Raw genomic sequence first — 17,853 nt, 5'->3', positions numbered from 1 at the left:
CAGCAAATGATTAGAGTAGAACATGAAGAATTGTGCCTCAAATCTGCAAACACATGATGGAAACTTCGTTATCAAAGTCTGGAGTAAATAAAAATTGAGACCCATAAAAAATGTTCAACCCACTCCTTTATGCTAAAACAAGGTTTAGAATAAATTCTTTTCTTTGAAAGGAACCCTTGACTCCATAGGAGTTGACTAGGGAAATATTTACATTTTTGAGGCTTAAGTAAATTTTATTAGCCAACAAATAGTAATCCCTTCAGTAAACACTGCAATCCTTTTTATCATTACTTTGAAAATGTCAATGCAGACGTACATTTTACTGGCATACTGCAGTGTTACTCTTCCAAAATTAACATATAGAAAGGTTAGGGTAGATCAAAGAGGTTTGAGGGCTATTTGTTTGTTTTTTTAACACAAGATAATCATATACTAGTTGGATAATGACTGAAGAAAAAAATGACTTCAAAATATGCCATCAACAGCAGCCCTAAGAAATGACCTGTTTTATTGTAGAAAAGTAGAAAGGGCTCCGAAGACACCAGAGGTCCCCTTCCATGAGAGGACGTCCGTGGCAGTTGACAATACCAGTGGTGACTATAGGGTGAAAGCACCATTTATATTCTCACAACCTTGGCCATTCATGTCAGTGGCGGTAAGCGATAAGTAGAAACTCTTGAAAACTTGCTCCTAACTGCTTTTGTATAATTTATAATCACAGGATGACACCAGGTTTTATTTAGGATAAAATAGATCCTAGACCCATGCAGTTTATACACATGTAGGTCATACATTATATCAATGTAATTATTCAGACGAAATAGTTGTTTTTGGTGTCTCACGTTTAATTTTTTTAAGGTGTATTTCTACCATCTAAATTTCTGCTTAAAACAGTTTTTCTTTACATAATACCACAAAATAATATTTAGAATCATTCTATAAATTGCTTAGCTATTGTCCTTTTAAGGCATACAAATTAATTTTTGTTTCATTTAATTCTTGGAAAGAATATTAATGAAAGAAAATTGATTACAATTAAGAATCTTTAAAAATAGAGTAGTTAAGTATTGGTTGTTCAATGTTGTTAGTGTTTATGTTTTTTTCTTTCTTTAGTATAAAACAGGGATTTCAGTATTCATGAAAAATGACTATTCATGTTAAAATTCTCTTTACTTTTGAGCCCATCTTTAAAGTACCTCAGATAAATTTACATTTAAATGAAACATACACAAAGGCTGCCTTAACTAAGTCAGTACACACCCATGCTGTCACAACTATTTTTAAACAGACAACTTCATATGCCAGTTCACTGGGATTTATATGGCAATGCTTTACAAATTAAGACAAAATTAAATCTAAGAACCTAAGACAAAAGAAGATTCTATTCACAAAACCCAATTCAGACTCCCTGTGTGCAGACCAAGGTTTAGTAAATAAAACTATATAAAAACAATAAATGACCATATAATATAATAAACTAAAATCTTGCAGCCTAACTTCTGATCTCTTTCTTTAATGTGTTTTAAAATAACAGATAATTAAATAGATAAAATAAAGATGATTTAACACACTTATGTAAGTACTGTGTTCTAATCATGTTAATTAAGCCTTTTTTTCTTTCCACTTTGCACTCTAACTTGGACTTTCTGCCTTACAGTGGTCTACAAACCTGGTACAAAATTTAATTTCACTAGACTAATAGAAAACTTAAAAATAGATAATATCTGTGATATATGTTTACTCAATCTTATCTTATTTTTAAATTACTATACAGAATAAAAGTATACAGCTAAGTTAACACACAGTTTTCATTGATGAACAGCACCAAGGGTTCCAATGCTTGAATTAATTATAAGAAAATACTTTAGGAACATGTAATATGAAAAAAGAGCGGGCGTAACTAAGGGTTAAAGGATTAACAGTCTTTAGAGCTAGGAGGGCTGAGAAGTGGGTTGACTGAAAATTAGGATGTGTGAAGAAGAAAACCATAGAAACCACTATTTTGTAAGCAACATATAAGCTGACGATTGGTTCTTTTGAGGCAGAGTTTCTCTGTGTAGCCCTGGGCATCCCAGAACCCACTTGGAATTGGCCTTGAACTCAAATCTGTCTGCCTCTGCCTTTAAAAAATAATTTTTAAGAAGTTTTAAGAACTATGCTTATGTGTTTCTTCATCATCTACTTGTATCATTAGAATAGTAATATATATTACATATATAGTAATATATGAAGTCACCTTATATAATTGAAAATGTGCTTTGAACACAGCCTGATGGTTAAAATGACTCTTCATTCATTTTCTTTCTAATTGATAATTCCGTGTGCATTAAACTTGTACAGAAATGTCACTTCAACAGGGGTACATTTATTCAAAATTGGCTTCTGCTGTATAATACAAAAGAAGGGCATGAACTACTATTAATATTCCATTTCTCCTCCATCTTCCTGGGCTGAGGAGATAATTCAGTGGGAAAAGGAACTGAATCGAGATTCCAGCATTCACAGAACAGCCAGATGCAGGGATATGTGTCCCTAATCCTAGCACCGGGGAGATAGAAGCAAGTAGATCTCCAAGTTTACTAGACAGCCAGTCTAGAGGACTGGTGAGGCCAAGCTAGATATATAGACAATAAGATAATAAAGTGGATAAGCCAGTGAGGTGGACCCTTGAGATTTGAATTCAATTCCCAGGGTTTCCAGAAGGAAAGAAACCACTCCTGAAAGTCGTCTTCTGACCTACGCCCATGCACCACAGCCTGTACATACCCACACACACGTACATACACCGCACATACATACACACAGACCTACACACACACAATACCTATCCCTCTCCAAAGGATGCATGTCATAGTTTTAGTATCCATGCAGCATCAGTGACTGAACAGAGCTTAGTGGAACATTATCCCCTTAGCCTCCGTATCACCCCAGTTGCTTCAGATTCCAGTGCCTCAGAAGCAGGTTTAAAGCTTAAAGAAAAATTTTTTAAAAAAGAGAGAGGAATGTATACTTAAACTCCATTAGGTTTCAGCTTTAATTAGATTCTCTTATAATTTTGGTGTTGGAAAACAGAATAAATACCCTTACATGTTATGCTGTGTAATTTTATTGCACTAGTGATTGCCTGAGGAATATACTTCCTATGAAATTAAATCTGAATCTACAGAACCACAAGCCCCAGTACCATCTTGTAACTGGCTGTCCTTTTCTCCAGGGAAGGAACTACTCTGCATATGTCTGTCTCTCTTACAATACTCATTCCAGCCACAGGTGCCTAACAAAGTCTTATTAACTTAATTCTAGCATTAATTTCCTGCCCAGTGGAGAATTCTATCACCACCACTGGATATCAACCTCTTGCTCAGTCAGAAAACTATAAGAAAAAAATGTTTTTTCAGGAAGTGACAAATTCATTTGAGAAAATAGTTACTTCTTATCCAAATGAAAATTGCGTTTGATATTATAATTATTGTTGCCTTTAAAAAATATCACTACAAACTAAAAACAGCCTTTAATCTAAAATGGAATTATACTGACTATAATACATGAACTTTGGTTTCTTGCCACATACAGACCTAGGATAATCTACCGGAAATAATGTCTGAAACAATTCCACAATGCTTTGGTTTTGGGAAGCTTTGCTAATTTAAAACCTAATCAGCAATACATATTATAGTATTTATTCCTTATAAAAATGGTTACATTTTACAGAACTATCCCTTTCAGGGTTATATCCCACTATGTGATATTATAAGTAAAAATGCATGACTTCCTTTTGTTGTTGTTTTTGTTTTCAAGACAGGGTTTCTCTAACCAACAGATTGGGAAAAGATCTTTACCAATCCTAGATAGAGGGCTTATATCCAAAATATACAAAGAACTCACAAAGTTAGACCACAGGAAGACAAATAACCCTATTAAAAATGGGGTTCAGAGCTAAACAAAGAATTCACAGCTGAGGAATGCCGAATGGCTGAGAAGCACCTAAAGAAATGTTCAGCATCTTTAGTCATAAGGGAAATGCAAATCAAAACAACCCTGAGATTCCACCTCACACCAGTCAGAATGGCTAAGATCAAAAACTCAGGTGACAGCAGATGCTGGTGAGGATGTGGAGAAAGAGGAACACTCCTCCATTGTTGGTGGGATTGCAGACTGGTACAACCATTCTGGAAATCCGTCTGGAGGTTCCCCAGAAAATTGGACATTGCACTGCCTGAGGACCCAGCTATACCTCTCTTGGGCATATACCCAAAAGATGCCCCAACATATAACAAAGACACATGCTCCACTATGTTCATAGCAGCCTTATTTATAATAGCCAGAAGCTGTAAAGAACCCAGATGCCCTTCAACAGAGGAATGGATACAGAAAATGTGGTACATCTACACAATGGAATACTACTCAGCTATCAAAAACAATGACTTTATGAAATTCATAGGCAAATGGAGGGAACTGGAAAATATCATCCTGTGTGAGGTAACCCAAGCACAGAAAAACACACATGGTATGCACTCATTGATAAGTGGCTATTAGCCCAAATGTTCGAATTACCCTAGATGCACAGAACACATGAAACTCAAGAAGGATGACCAAAATGCGAATGCTTCACTCCTTCTTTAAAAGGGGAACAAGAATACCCTTAGGAGGGGATAGGGAGGCAAAGTTTAGAACAGAGGCTGAAGGAACGCCCATTCAGAGCCTGCCCCACATGTGGCCCATACATATACAGCCACCAAAGTAGATAAGATGGATGAAGCAAAGAAGTGCAGGCTGACAGGAACTGGATGTAGATCTCTCCTGAGAGACACAGCCAGAATACAGCACATACATAGGCGAATGCCAGCAGCAAACCACTGAACTGAGAAGGGACCCCCATTGAAGGAATTAGAGAAAGGACTGAAAGAGTTGAAGGGGCTTGAGACCCTATATGAACAACAATGCCAACCAACCAGAGCTTCCAGGGACTAAGCCACTACTCCAAGACTATACATGGACTGACCCTGGGCTCCAACTGCATAGGTAGCAATGAATAGCCTAGTAAGGGCACCAGTGGAAGGGGAAGCCCTTGGTCCTGCCAAGGCTGGACCCCCAGTGAATGGGTTTCTTGGGGGGAGGGCAGTAATGGGGAGAGGATGGGGAGGGAACACCCATATAGAAGGGGAGAGGGAGGGGTTAGAGGGTTGTTGGCCTGGAAACCAGGAAAGGAAATAACATTTGAAATGTAAAAAAAAAAAAATACATGGTTTCTCTGTGTAGCTCTGGCTGTCCTGGAGCTCACTGTGTAGCTCTGGCTGTCCTGGAGCTCACTGTGCAGCTCTGGCTGCCCTGGAGCTCTCTGTGTAGGTGAGGCTGCCCAGATCCACCTGCCTCTGCCGCCTGCGTGCTGGGATTAAATGCATGTACCAAGCCTATATTACTTAAAGCATATAAGAAAATTACTAAAATGTAAATTTGAGAATGAATTAAATATGCAAAAGAATTACAAACATAATCTGCAAACTTCATAAGAGAGTTGATGAGAAGAATGGCTCTCTCTTCAACCTCAGCCCCAGAATTGCTTCGGATTTATTTTCCTTGTTGACAACCTTTATTCAACCTAACTTTCAAAGGACATGAGTCTAAGCCTAGCATTCCAGTGAAGGTATAAAGGTTATACTGCCCCATCTACTCTCCCTCCCTTCCCTACAAGAGTTTGTGGACAATAGCTTCAATCTGAATGAAGTTTGGTTCAGGACAGGAGGTTATATAATCATAGACTAAGGCTAGCAGGTCTCAACAGATGGTATTTATTTGCTTATTAATAAATATTTATTCTATGTGTTTGTTCCAAGAGCTGTAGTTACAGAAATAAAGAAAAGGAACTAATCATCTGCAGTTTTGGAGCCTTGGTTCAAACTTGATGAGCGAAGAACCCAAGGTTTGATCCCTGCTGATCAATACAGGACCACAATACAGACATGCACAGCCTATTTCCCCTGAGGTATGGAAGAGTTAATATGTCACTTAAGCACACACCTTCCCCAACTTGTCTTCCTGGACACTAAAAAAATATTTTAAGACACAATTAATGTTCATTGGGTCTTATAATATAGACAGAAATGTCAAGAGGATGACTTAAGGAAGGAAAGATAGCTCTGAAATCAAGCAGCCTCTTTCTGCATGCAGACTTAAGACTACCTAGCTGGCTTGTGAAACAGTGTATCTTCTTGAGCTTCCCTTTTCCTTTTCCTTCCTTCCTTCCTTCCTTCCTTCCTTCCTTCCTTCCTTCCTTCCTTCCTTTCTTTCCTTCTTTCTTTTTCTTACTTTTTTGTAACTTTAAAAATAAAAATTTCACGGGTTAGAAACAATATATATACAATGTGTGAGACAAGATCCATTGGCCTTCATTAATTAAAGCATCAAACAAGACCATTAAAGCTGTTGCAAATTATTAAATTCTATGAGAAGATTAAGGAGAGAAGAGTACAGAGGTCACAATGTCTTTTATGGCTAATTTTCAAAGTGTTTTGTGCATATACAAATAATCTGTTCTCCTCTCCCTTCCCCTGCCCCCACCCCATGCTCCGAAAACAGATATGAAACAATGCCATGCATTATGCTATTCCTAAACCAATCCTGCTCCAAGGCCTCATTTAGATAAGGCATACTCCTGGCTCAGGGGTCTCTATGGCAGTATCAACCCTTTAGAATATCTGAACTTAACCACTTTGGTGGATTATCCAGGTGGTCCACTTACTACCTCCCAGTCTCAAACAATTCTAATACAATTTTTCACTAAGAACGTTGTCAAAAATACATCACATTTAGCATTTGATCCCTGGGGGAGTGTAGCTTAATTGGTGAGCCCAGATCCCTATGAGAAACACTGTCTCAAAGAAAGAGGACAGTGTTTCTAAGGATGGCAGCTGCAGTTGTCCTCTGGCCTATACATACACATCTGTACATACAAACTAACCACTTTTAATTAATTTTCATTTAACCAGTCACCCATATCTGTTCTAAATTTTAAGGAGAACATTTTATGAAAGAGAAACATGAATCAAGATACAAGCCGGAATGTTCGGGTAAGATACACAGGCAGAGGAGACAACGGATTGGCTTCTTTAGAATTGAGGTTTCTTTCCTATTAGATTTTTGTGGTGTCAGACTATGAAAAGCCTTGAAAGGAATAATGGAATTTAGTTTCATGCTGAAGACTGTTGGCTGCCTAACCAGCTACTTTCTCACCTTCCTATTAACAACCACCAAATTCATGTATGATTGTCTCAGAGCAGACCTTTCTGCAAGGTTCAGGGAAATCTCAAAGGTTCTACATGTGTCCATTTTCCTTCTCAATGGGCATGTGATATATTTTTGTCCAAGGAGATTTGGGCATCTCTTTGGGGATTTGATTAAACTCTCTTTAAAACAAACACTTAAGTAGACACTGTAGCGCAAGCCTCTAATCCCAGTACTTGGGAGGCTGGTTATAAACAGCAAGTTTTAGGCTAACCAAGACTACACAGTAAAATCCTGGGTGACCATTTAAATCTTGAGTATGCTGCAAAATATTGGGATAACAAAAACTTGCTGAACCAAGACAAGTCCCAAAAGAGCTGACAGTAGAGTGCCTTAGAGACCCTGGCAACCAGGTTCAGGGCTCCATACCTATAATTCTCATTACAGGTAGAGCTCAGACAGGATTGTGAGTTAGAGAGTAGCCTGTGCTATACAGAAATCCATCTCTCAAGAAAAACAAAACTGGATAAATGAACAGAGAAGGTCACACAGAGAGATCGTTTGTGTCTGGTGTTGACTAATTACTCTCTTACAGTCCTTTGGATATGTCAGTGATAGAGTAAATGTACTGCTATTAAATGCACTTGCTTTTTCTTTTGCCACACACAGCTGGTAGCAGATGAGTACTCTAAGGTTTAAGGTGTTTTCCTTTGGGAAAGGCTGTGAGGCTGCTGGTGGAGACTGACTTTGAAAAGATACTCAGATCTTTAGAAGGGCATGGGTGGAAAAACCAATCTGCAGAAGAGAAGCTAGACAAACTTAAAACGCCCATGTCACCAGAGATCGCGGGAATGCTAGAGATCAATCTATCATGCTAATGTTTTAAATTATGTATATGTTTTGGTGATTCCTTCACACAAAATAGTAATGACACATTTTTAAGACTGTTGAGACTATAATGTTTCTTTTCTGGATTAATACTGTCGACATGTTATTGTTCTACCTAGGATTCTATTTAAGGGGTTTGACAGACGGCTCGGTGGTTTAAAGCGCTTGTTATTCTTGCAAGATTTGCGTTAGATTCCTAGCACCCTCATGGTGGCACAACCACACATAACTCTAGGACCAGGAGATCTGATGCCTTGTGATGTTCTCAGGAACTAAGCAGACGCATGGCACACATACATACATTGAGGCAAAAACATCCATGCACATAAGTAAATAAGTAACTTTCAATTTTTTTTTAAAAAAATTCTTAAGAAACAGAAAACCTTGAGAGGGGGCATTAGGTTTCATGGCTTTAATGTAAATTTTAATATACATTTTAGAACAAAATATCTCCATGAGTTTTTCAGTGAGGAAACAATATGATTTTTGACATTTTAATGTATATTAACATTCTATATTAATATCAAGTGGTATAGCTTATTATGATTTGTCACTGAATTTCCAAACACATAGAGCTAGGCATTTTTCATATTTATGGACTATTTTGAATTGTGATTCTGTAAACAGTGAAACATGTTATTTGCAATATATTTTTAAAGTATTACACATATTTTAAGGGCAGAGAGATGGGTCAGAGGTTAAGAACATATTCTGCTCTGGCTGAGCGCCTGGACTCAGTTCCCAACATTCACATGAGGCAGCTCACAACTGCCTGTGACTCCAGCTGGAGGGGCCCAATGCTCTCTTGAAGAAAGGGAAGGAGGGAAGGGGAGAAGGAGAATGGGATGGGAAGGAAAGGGAAGGGGGGAGAGAGAGAAGTCGAGAGCGAGAGCAAGTGAGGAAGAGCAAGAGGGAGAGACAGAGACAGAGAAAGAGAGAGCCTACAAGCCTGCCTTTATGCTAGCGAGGCAACTTGATGGTTAGCAGCTCTTGCTGCCCTCTGGTGCAAGCCTGACATCTGAGAAGGTAGATAAAGATGGAGAAAACCAACTCCTCACAGCTGTTTTCTGACTTCCACATGCACACCACAGCTCACATGCACCCATACGCACACAGAGAGACATAAAATAAAAATAAAACCTTTTTTAAAAAGAGATTACTACTAGTTTTAAAGAGTATGATATAATCCTATTGCTATAAAAGTACTTCTGTTGGTAAATATGTACATAAAGATTCACAGAGATGTAAAAAGAGTAGCAACTAAAACACTATGGTGTTGACGCCAAAATGTCATGATATTTAAAACCAGATTTAAAGATGGCAGACAGAAAAATGGAAAAAATAAAGCAATATAATAGATTTGTGTTCTTCCTTAAAAGGTGTGTGTGTGGTGGGGTGCAGACAGGACAGTTGATGGCTCAGGGCTTGCCAAGTAAACCTGATGACCTGAGTTCAATCCCCGAAACACAGGTCAAAGTAAAAGGACCCTGCCAAAGTAGCGCATGCCATGGCACACATGCACACCTCCACCCACACACACACATAAATAAATCAAATAAAAAACTTAAATTGAAAAGAAAAGGAACAGACTTGGAGGAGATGAGGCAGAACTGTCAGGAGACATTTCCTTGGCTCTCTGACTTGGAAACAATCAATAGCCACAGTTTTTCTGTCCCCTAAACACCGTAAAGACGCATGAGTAAGCTCAATGAAACAGTGGCTTGCTTACATCTGATCTAATGACACAGTTAATAAGAGAAGTTATGCTCCAATCACATCTTCTCTTCACACCATAACCTGCATCCATGGCAAGTTCCCATAATCTATGCTATAAAACTATGTCTATAGGGTGATACGTTGAAGGAGATCTAACTTCTGTGTCCAGGAAAAGCACTAGGGAAGACTTACAAGGTACATTTATAGGCTGCACCTCAGAAATGTTTAGTAAGTCAGGACTAAATTTCACAAGTAAATGTGACAGGTGTTGACCCTGAAACACGGTGACCTTGGGGATGTTTGATTTCCTTCCAAAGAATTCACAGCTGCAGCACAGGAGAGAAGACAAAGAATTGATGTAAAACTCCTCTCCTACCTCATCTGTAAACTCCCAAGGGCTCAGTCCCTCACTCACTCAGCTCTACACTCAGTGTTGCTTCTGAAGGCTACAACCTCAAGCTCACTTCTTTTTCTTCTCTTTCTTCTTTCTTCTTTTAAACTTTTATTGGTTCTTTGTGAACTGCACATCATGCACCCCAATCCCTCTCATCTCCTAATCCTTCCACATCTGCCCTTCCATATCTGCCCTCCAACCCTGCTCCAAGAAAACAAAACTAATAAACGAACAAAACATTATCCCTGTGGAAACTGGTGTGCCACAGTGTGTCACACAATATTCCCTTTGCCCAAACAGCTTTTCTAGCAAACGTTCATTGCAATGGTCTGGTTCGAGGCCTCTGGCTTCGGCTACGCCATCAATACGGAATCTGCGCGGGGACTCCTCTCAGATATCTCCTTGTCACCTTGTGTCAGCTTTGGATCTGCAGGACCATCAGGCTCTGCGCTCCTCTCTTGCACATCACGGTTAAGGCTCATGTCTCCATCATTCTCCATTGTTTAGTATTTTACTTGTCCCACAAAGATGGTGAGTCCTACAGTTAGAATGGGGCTTTAGAGCTCAGGATTGTAACTCAATCATGTGACACAAATACAACGTGATCTCATTCAACAGTAGAGGGGAGGTTGGGCTGTGGCTTTTTAACAAGAATCCGCAGCGAAAGGCTGTGTATTTTTTGAGGAGGATGGGCTCCCTAATTTCTTGTACATTAAGCTATCTACCTAAATGAGCAAAATGATTCCATCATAGATATTTTCATCTAATGGATTCAATACACTTTTCACAAGTATTTACTGGTAGCTGTTTTTTTTTCTTTTAACTGAGTGTTTACATTCTTTCTAAAGTGTATGCTCTTTCTTAAACACTTATTTACTTCCTTACTTCCTTACTTCCTCACTGTGTGTGTGCATGCATGAATTATGTATAGATGTCAGGGGACAACTCACCAGAGTTGGTTCACTCCTTCCTTCAGGCTTGGTGGCAAGTGTCTTTACACACTGGACCATCTCTCTAGTCCTAAACTTTTACTTTTAATTTTGTTTTTCCTTTTTCTTTGAAACAGAGTCATGCTGAGTAGTTCAGGCTGGCCACCAGTTCCACATCTTCCTGCCTCAGGCTCCTGAGCGCTCAGATTACAATTGTGAGCCACCACATCGCATCTAATTATTCTTTCCAACGAATTCCAGGGAGGGAAATTTCTAAGGAATTCAGTGCCCTCCAACTGAACTTACTCCTATCCAGGAACTGCTCTTATTTATACTAAGCACGGCAGTCAGCAACCACACGTAGCTCCTGAGCACGTAAATGTGACTAGCAGGGTTGAGAAGCTAAGTTGACTCCGAGGTGTTAATTAACTACCTTGGCCTGGGGTTACGGTCTTACAGTAGGCAGTTGATTAAGTCATGATACAGGATACCAAATGGCTCTCCAGAAAAACCTGACTTTTAACCTCCATTCTTAGTAGAAGATAATAGCCAATTCTTTACACGACACAACTTTCGTCTATTGAAGTGTTACGATCTGAACGCTTTTTTTTTTACTATCTTTTTTACTATCGTGTGATGAACAGCACCATTTCTTCTGTCATCACAAGTTAGTTACAAATCTTTTTGCCCACATTGCTTGATTCTGAGGATGAAAATGATCTAGCTTCCAGGTTTGTTTGTTGGGTCAATTCGTGTCATTAAAATCCCTCGCCAACATTTAAGTTCATATAAAAATGTAAACTTGGTGCTTTATCTAGCCTGTTAAACAGCCTAGCCACAGTTTCCAGTGGCTAGGTAACAGCTGGAGGAGTCTTCGAGGTTCTGCCATCTTCAGACTTTCTTAGCCACTTCATCAACGCAGCTGTAACAAGGGTTACTGTTTTATAGGTGTTTGGCTTCACCCCACATGTTAGTGTTTGACCAATCAGGTGTCTGAATTTGTAATTCTTGCTTGAATTACATTTTAAGAAGTTAAATGTCAAATAGTAACTAATGATAATAGTAATAGCTAACTTTCGCCCTATGTTTAGCATGCAAAATGACTTGAAGACATTTAAGATCCATTTACAACTAACGATTATCTTGTAGAACACTGTTTTAGTGGGTGTTAAAGGTTCTTTCTCCCCCAGAATAGTCACCTAGCACTATATAGATGGTTAAGACGCAGACTGGTAGCCTTGCTTCCCAGAGTTTCTAACTCAGTAGATTAAGGCTTAGACTCTGCACCTAGCTCCAAGGTCTATCACGTTAAGTTGAAGCTTTCTCAAAGCCTATAAGGAGTGTTCTACCACTCCTAAAAGGGGGGTAACGCTGTATAATTTTGACAACATAGTACAACTTTGTGGGCCTTTTCTCCCCCTAAAAAAAAGTCCACATTCTTTCATTTTATCTTTACAACAGTCCTTTGCAAAAAGTTGGTAACTAAAGCAGTAATTGCTTACCCTGTTTTCCAGAACAAAACCCAAGAAACCCCTTCTGAGCCCACAGAATGTTAAAAGAGCCAAATTAAGAAAGTGTCCTAACCTTGTAAATACAAGTGAGCTCAGCAACACAGGATATGATTGAAGTCTGCTTCTAGACTGGTATCTTAAAAACAGAACCATGCCCAGGAACAGAGTAGGCAACCCAAGACATGGTTCTCTGAAGCAAACATTTCTCAAGGATTGATTGTCAATCACTGCAGTCTACTATAAGGACTACTGAAGACAGTCATAAGGTAAAGAAAAGACAGTTCTCTATCTGCTTTGCTGTGTATAGACAAGACAGAAACGTACACTGACCAGCGTGTGGCAGAGGTAAATACGGAGTTGTGACTATGTGACTTCACATCTGGACTTGGAGGAGTGGCCAGTCAGTCAAGAATGGGGGAAGAAAGAGGACAAAATAGAGCCCTCCTGGAGCTCAGGGCACAAAGAGCAGCTTTATCCACACTGGATGTGTTTGCCAAAAATATCAGGGCTGCTGGTTCTCCAGAACTTACAAGGGCATGCTTTTGTGTAGACTAAGCTACCTCAACTATATAAGAGCACTAATCAAGGGGCATAACTTCATGACCCATTTGTAGATAACCTAATTGGAGATCATAAATTGTCTCTCTCTGGTTTTTTAGAAGTATTCTAAATTGAAAGAAAAAAAAAGACTATAAATTGTGATGCCAATTCTACTACTTGTTAAGCAGCCTTTCAGGGAAAGAGAGAGTACTCTTGTCATTTTAGTAAGACTTATGTATGATGCTAAACATTAATTTTAACAGTGACTTTCCCAAGTTTAAACCAATGATAGTTAAGAAGCACAGGATGAAAACAAGCAAAACTACCACTGATCTGGGAAAGGTTACTGAATGACTTAATGTACTCTGCATGAATATTGTAACTGACTTTGTTTACACAATCATCTTATAGTCTAGCACAAAGTCATGGGAGCAACAATGTGCCCACAACTCCATTTAGAAAACCATAGCAATACTATAGGGAAACTATTCCTCCCATGTGAAAGACCAAAAGCTGCAAATTAAAAAATGGATTCAATTTTACCCTGACCAAATACTAATAATTTGTTTCAAATTACCAGAAACCTTAAGTTTTCCTAATAAAAGGGAAAACATTCATATGTGTTTTCGTGTGTTATTTCTTTTTATCTTAACCTTTTAGAGAACTACTATTATAACCCATTTTATAGATTAGAAAGTTAAATTCTTAGAAAGTAAGTTACTTAACCAATATTTTCATTATATATCACAACTAGGTTTGAACCCAGAACTTCTAATTTTGAAACTATCCATTTACAACCACACTATGTTGCCTCCCCAAAAAACAAATCCTAAGGACTTGAAAAGGAAAAATGCTCACATTTTTCTCATCACCACAAAATCCCAAATCTTAATCTAGGGGGAGATTTGTCAGTAGATCAAGATTACTTAAGTGTCTTTACAAATGTATTCTTCCAATTTATGATCTTAGCATCCCCACCAAGCATTTTCAAGATTTTGTTGTAATTCATTTTGTAGAATAGACCTCCATCTTAATAGCAATGATGGTGGCAATCACTACTTATAGTACATTTTTAAATCCCTTAACTGAGGTTTTTCATAGTGACTCAAATTTTTTTACTTTCACAACTTTGTAATCACTCAGTTCAGAGGCTGGGTATGATCTGAAGTTTCCTTTCCTATTAAGAATATGAATGTACATTTACATAGTAACCAAAATATCATAGCTGTAAAGAGTATTTCTAGCCTCAATACTCTTGAGAGTTACTAATGAAATCATCAAGACTCTTTGAAACAAATGAACTTCACTTCCACTTTACCACAAGAAAAAAGTAACAATTTTGGAAGAGTGATTTTCCTTAAAATATCATCACGAATTGTAAAGAGGATTCTCTCCCAGGTGACATGCAGAGGCACATTTGACTCCAGAGTTGGCCTGCACCACCAGCAGAAACAGACATTTTGTGAGAAAGTCAAGTCACTGTTCTCCAGAGATACCAAATCCTAAGGACAGAAATGTATTTCAAACATCTCTAACCTCTCCTTTATGAATCTACTTCGAGAATATTCTTATTATCCTACTGACTATCTACAGTCCAATGGCCATTCTGATCTAGTCTTAGAACACCTCAACTATGTAAACAATAGAACTTAGGAGTCAGAAGGACTGGCTACATAGTAATTCCTTTTACTTAACTAAGAGAGCAGGAGAACATTGCCAAGAAAAGTACTTTCTGTGGTTAGCTTATTGCAAGTCTAGGCCCCAGATAAAGAGATCTTAAACTTGGCCTCCATATGCCTCTTGGTGTGTGTGTGTGTGTGTGTGTGTGTGTGTGTGTGTGTGTGTGTGTGTGTAGTTTGAACCCAGGGTCTCAGACCAAGTGCCCTACTACTGAGCACCACCCCTTTAAAATGTTGTTATATATGTTATGCCAATGGGAGATTACAAATGTCTACTTGGTGCTTTCAAAGAAACATTCTGGCAGACAAAGTAACTACCATTTGCTCTGCTTCCTAGAGGTTCAAGATAGAGAGAAATAAAGCTTACAAGAACTAGCTTGAAGAAAGGGTGTTCTGCTTTGCACTTAAACATTTGTTCGAAGAGTTTAGCTTTCTAACCGATCATCAAGGTAGTAAGTATCCACCACAGGCCAAATGAAAGTCTATGTAATCACAAGAGGACATCAGAGTGTAATTGCTACTATTAATAGACATATGTCTCTAGATAGGAACAATCTCTACTTATATTCTACTCCCTTTCTCCTCTATTTCCATGTGAACAGGAATTTATCATATAACTTAACAACTATAGCTCCCTCCAGGAGAAGAAACTACGGATAGAAGAGGGAGTTTAATGTGTACACACACTCTTTAATGTTGCTTGAAATTGTTACTGAATTTCTGCCACGTCTCTCTATTTATTAAGGTTTACATTTCCTTTTCAAAATACATACTTATATGCATGTAATTTTATTACTAAATCAACGAAACAAACTATTCTAAAGTTTTCTCTTTTTAAGTGACTTTTTCTTATTGCCATTCCACTAGTTTTCAGAAAGAAAAAGAATCAAAACAATAACTAAACTCAAGGCAGAATTTCCGATCAGAATAGGACAGAGGTGCGAGTGGTTTTTAAGAGGAAAAATCGGGTAAACCCTTTTGAACTGCTTATATCTACAAGGCTGTTTTAAAATGGGATTTGAGGACGGTTTCTCAAGAGAGGCAGAGTGTAGAATCTCACGGTTTCAAAAGTAGAAATCAAATTTTTTTTTTATTTAGTCAGGGACACGGGTCCGGGATGGAGTTTATAGAAGAAAAAGGAACACAGCTCAGTTCTTAGCTTTCTGGCGCAAAAATCCTCTCCGTCCTGCATGTTTTTAAGGCTTGGTTTCAATGAGAAACTCCATGCAGTGAACAGATAATCTCCTTTTAATGAGGCTCCGAAGAAGGACTTCAGGAATCAGGGACTTTAACCAACCGCTAACCTTCACCCCGCCTGGCCAGGGCACTCCTCACCTCACCGTATATTTTCACGGTCAGCTGTCAACACAACCCTTTGTGTCCCATTCAGAATAAGAGCAGATAGGAACCGCTCTCAGAGAAATGGAAATGTTGACCGGAAGACGCGCGTGTGACGAAGTGACATTTGGCGTGGACCCCAGCGAATGCCTGACCACATCTGGCTACTCTCAACTTTCCCAAGCCAGGCTCTACCCATCCTCTGCTCCGAAACCTCCGCGTCCCACTTCTTGCTGTCCGTCCGGCGCTCGGGGACCGCTAGCCATGCCCTCGTGCTCGGGGAGCGGCCAGGACGCGCCCCCTCGCCGCAACTCCTTCACCCCCGCACCGCATCAGCCACCTCCCTCCCGCCACAAAGGCAGCAACGGAGACCGGGTGACAGGCCTGTGGCCGCAGACGGCGAAAGGGGGTAGCCAGGGACGGGGACCAGGATGGGGTTTGTTTCCCGCTGGTACAGGCGCCTGCCCGGCCGCACGAGTCAGTTCCTCCAGAAGAAAGTCCGCGGCCCTGTGCAGGCAAGGTGTCCAGCCCACCAGAGGACAGGCCCTGCCCGCCACTGAGTCCCCTCGCCTCCCGGCCCCCGTGAGTCCCCACAAGTAGCTCACCTGGCCCCGGCGGGAGCGAGGGCAGAGGGCCAGGGTGGTCTCCACAGCCCCGGGCGGCTTCGTGCTGCGCTCTGCTTAGAGGGGCTAGCGCCGCCGGTGGCTGGCGTCTCTGAGGCAGGGCGCGGGCTGCGCGCTCAGTTCCCGGGGGCGGAGCGAGGCGCCACCGCGGCCGGAGGCGGATTCCTCAGGTGCTGCCCCTCCTGCTCGCCCCCCTCCTCTCTGTTCCCTCCTGGCCTGAGCACCCTGGTGGCTTTTTGGACTCCCTCGCCTTCAATCCCTAGAGTATCGGGGAGCACACGGTGCCCAATGAACGCCCACGTGCTGCGGAGTCCTACATGTAGCCTTCACGTTTGGGTTTGAGAACTCTGGCGCGGATGATGTGTGTGGCCACTCTGGGATGGGGAGGTGGCAGTGCGCTGGGGGTCTTCTGGGAAGAAGGATTGCCCCCTAGTGCTGCTGAAGAGCGTGGTCAAGAAGTACAATTATTTTCTCTCCGGACCCTACTACATTCCGAATGCTCTCAAGTCACTGTGTGACTTCTTTGTCACTGTATCTAGGGACAAAGTTCCATTGCCTGGGCAATAGTCAGTCAAGAGCCTTCTGCATAAACCGGGGTTGTAGGGCGCAGACAAAACCAAACCCACCCTGGAGCTCCAAGCCTGAGCAGATTTCTGCACCTCTCTGATGAAGCTCCAAGGCAGTGGCCCTATTCTCCTGGACTCCCAAGGTAGCCCTGGCTCCTGCAGAGCCTCCCGTAGACCAACGTTTCCCCAAGACCAGCTACTTCCAGCTGGCTCTGGTCCTTAATGGTTGCTACTGGGACAAAAGTTCTGGAGGGATGCTGTGGCTAGATAGTGACAAACGGGGCTCCAATTTTCAGTTGATGGCCTCTGGTATTCAAAGCTGCAGCTCCTGTTCTTGAACTGAAACTGCTGCCAGAGACATCAGTGACCGTAGCTTCCAGTAGAAGCAACTTCATGCTAGACGCAAAGCACAGAAAAGTTGAGACATGTTTAATCCCTTTGAGATACT

The 17,853-nt window shown here is 40.4% G+C and overlaps 1 protein-coding gene across 2 annotated transcripts in view; it reads right to left on the bottom strand.

The window, feature by feature from the left end:
• Greb1l (GREB1 like retinoic acid receptor coactivator) overlaps positions 1-16,949 on the bottom strand; it is a 236,711-nt gene extending 219,762 nt beyond the window's left edge. Inside the window, exon 1 of one of the 2 annotated variants that reach the window (XM_087593268.1) lies at positions 16,822-16,949. The gene's annotated coding sequence lies outside the window, so the exon portion shown is untranslated. 2 annotated transcript variants of the gene reach the window in all.
• Between the last annotated feature and the right edge of the window lie 904 nt (positions 16,950-17,853).

The sequence above is a fragment of the Rattus norvegicus genome, chromosome 18, assembly GCF_021556685.1.
Source record: "Rattus norvegicus strain SHRSP/BbbUtx chromosome 18, alternate assembly SHRSP_T2T, whole genome shotgun sequence".
In the NCBI taxonomy this organism is placed as follows: domain Eukaryota; kingdom Metazoa; phylum Chordata; class Mammalia; order Rodentia; family Muridae; genus Rattus; species Rattus norvegicus.
The sequence above is the reverse complement of the archived record's forward strand: the minus strand, read 5'-3'. Positions and strand labels throughout refer to the sequence as shown.